The sequence below is a fragment of the Egretta garzetta genome, unplaced genomic scaffold, assembly GCF_000687185.1.
Source record: "Egretta garzetta isolate BGI_Z169 unplaced genomic scaffold, ASM68718v1 scaffold19, whole genome shotgun sequence".
NCBI lineage: Eukaryota > Metazoa > Chordata > Aves > Pelecaniformes > Ardeidae > Egretta > Egretta garzetta.
This window is the reverse complement of record NW_009260768.1, coordinates 145,462-148,712: the sequence shown is the minus strand read 5'-3', so window position 1 is coordinate 148,712 and position 3,251 is coordinate 145,462.

Genomic DNA, 3,251 nt, shown 5'->3' with positions numbered 1-3,251 from the left:
TCTCGCTAAAGCACTGGCCGCCCGTGCGTCAGGCGGATAAAGAACTGCCGTGGCTCTGCCGGCGACCGTCTGTCCGTCCTTCAGCTCGCAGGCTTCAGCATCCCCTGTGCGAGAGACACAAGATGCAGTCAGGACCTGCCGGAGCCCTCCTGCGCCCCGGCCCAGGACAGAATGGCTTATCCAGACGCCGAGACTTTGCCTGTGAAGTTGTATTTTTTTGCTGCCTGGCTCACGATGGCTCAACTGGAAAGGACTGGAAAGAAGGAGCTCCCCTTTCCCACACCCATGGCTGGGGCTGGGAGGGTTTCCCACGGCGCTGCCATCCCCAGGGAGCAGCGCTGCTCCCTCCCGGCTCGCCACGGGCTCTCGCCCTCCCTCCCGAGCACTGCGGGGTGCTCAGCTTTTGGGGGGCAGGGGGAATGTGCCGGGCCTTGCTATCATTTGTAAGAACCGGGAAGTTTCTAAAACTCATTTTTTAAATTTAGCTCTGCTCAGGCTGCCGGTGGGCCAGAGCAGGCAGCGCAGCCCCTGCGGGGAGCAGCTCTGCTGCCGGCCATCGGGCACCGGGAGGGAGCTGCTCCCGGAGGTAAGAATGCAGGAATTCAGGCAAATCCAGAAGGCAATAAACCCCAGAAATATCTGGGCTTACAGGATTAAGCACATACGGCTGCTTAGGGCAGGATTTGGCCTCCAGAGGTGGAGAGGTTCAAGGACAAACACCCAAAGACCGATGGCAGAGATGGAGCTGTGAAACACAACATCTGCAGCACAAGGTTAGGGCCAAAGGGAGATGAAGCTGCAGACATCGGCCAAAAACCCGCTGAGCCCTGTGTGAGGAGCACAACATCGGCCATGGGGATGGCATGGGGACCTGCACCCGGGTGGGGATGGCCAGGGGACCAGCAGGATCCATCTGGGACCAGTGCTGTGGCAGATGTCCCCACTTGGCGCCAGCAACCTTGGGGGAGGAACACGCTGTGGCGGATGCAGCTCCCATGGGATGGTCAACACAGCCAAGCAGGACATGAAGACAAACCTGGATGGAAAGTAGAGAAGGCAACACTGGAAAACAAGAGGAGAAGGTGACAGGAGGAGGCAGGAGAGGGAATATGATGAGCCCCATCTGTAGGCCAAGAGGTTTGTAGCTGGCAAAGCAAATTATTCCCAGGTTTTGCTGTTCACATCTTAAAACCTTTGGGCTGTCGCTCAGATCAGCAGCTTCAGGACTGTCGACGTAGCACTGCAGCAATCAGGGATGTGACTCCATTCATAATTCATAGCCCAGAGCACCAATTTATAAACTTCCATCTGAGGGCCTCAAAGCTCTCGGTACATTAATTAAGGGGGGCAGGATGCGGTGGGTCAGCGGGCTGAGCCATGGGAGGGGGCTGAGCCGTGGCAGAGACTGCCAAGCCCTGCCCGAACAAAGCGTGTGAGCCCAGCTCCCGTCCCACACCCTAACAGCAAACCCCCAGCCCATCCCTCATGCCCTGAACTGCCAAACGGCAAAAAGAATTGAGATTAGGTATCTGGACATGTTTGATGGCAGCTAAGTCGCCTTTATTTTCCAAGGTGGGTGGTGCTCACCTTGCCCAGGAAGCCACACCACATAGCCCTACCCTCCATAACCCTACCCTCCATAACCCTACCCTCCATAGCCCTACCTCCATAACCCTACCCTCCATAACTCTACCCTCCATAACTCTACCCTTTGTAAATCTACCCTTCGTAACTCTACCCCTCGTAACTCTACCCACCATAACCCTACCCTCCATAGCCCTACCCTCCATAACTCTACCCTCCATAACTCTACCCTCCATAACCATACCCTCCACAGCCCTACCCTCCATAACCCTGCCCTCCATAACTCTACCCTCCATAACCATACCCTCCACAGCCCTACCCTCCATAACCCTGCCCTCCATAACCCTGCCCTCCAGCACCTTTGCTGGCATCCAGCAGCTCCCGGGTCCCTTTGCCAGGCTGAGCCATCACCTCCGTGCGAAGCCTCAGCCTCCCTGAGCATCCTCCACACAGCACCACGCTAGAACCCATCCCATCCCCTGGGGAATCCCCCGTTAGCACCTGCAGCCACCCAGAAAACCCAAGGTAACTGAACCCATGCTCGCCCACAAACCTCTGCCCTTTCCATCTACTTTGGGGAGGGATGCCAGGATGCCAGGGCTAACAAAAACAATCAAAACCATTCTCAAAGGACACTGTCTTCTCTCTAAATTACAGGGGAAGGTCAACCAGGGCTGAAATTTATGCATTAGCGTCAGACAAAACTTCTTGATCTCTGATGCTCCAGGGCCATTTGAAGGAGAGGTGGAACACGGCCTGCGGAAGCTGGGACGCACCGGCACGGCTCCTTGCCAGGCTCCTGCAGAACCATCCTCGTCCACAGCGGGTCCAGACCCCGGCAGAGCACGAGGCTGCCCCTTGGCATCAGCTCCTTGGCAGAGGCAGCTCTCCGACCCTTTTCATCTGGAATTCCTGGGCAAGTCCAGGCTCTGCCAGCTCTGCCCCCCTGGCACGCTGCGCACGTCCTCCAGCAGTGCCAGGGCGGTCATGGGGAGCCTCCCTGGGACAAGCCCTGGCCCTTGCTCACCACCACGCCAGGACTTGTGCTTCAGCAGCACCTCTGTTCCCCTACAGCTTTGCTACAACCCATGCAGAGCTGAGGGACCATCTTATAGCTATTTTTGCAAAAAAAAAAAAAAAAAAAAAAAAAAAGTGACTCATAAGAGATTGCCCCAGACTGACCAGGGTGGGAACGTGGTTGTTGCAGCAGCTGGTTTTGTGCCAAGCAGGAAACACTGCGCTGGTGGTTGCAGCCTGATGTGCTACCTGGGCAGAATCACACCCGGGAGCCAAGGCGTCCGGATAACCGGCACCGGCACCACGCTCCTCGCCACACGGCACCGGGCTGCGAGCCCCGGCATCGCTCGGACCGGTCGCTGGTGCACCCGGGCTTCACAGCACGCACCTTGTACCAGGTAGGACTAAACAAATAAAATAAAGTGCATTTTTGCAAGCCAGAGGAGGCGGGTGACAGAAAGACAAGGGATAAGTCGAAACCAGACAAACCAGTTTAGAAAAGCCCCAAAGCCTCTCCAACCCGGGGCTGCTCAGGATGCCCTGGGGCTGGCCCCAGGCCAGGGGAGGGGAGATGCCTCCTGGGCTTGGGGATGCCCCCGCCGGCCGGACCACGACGGAGCGGCCACGGTCGCCTGCCCCGCGCTGGGAGG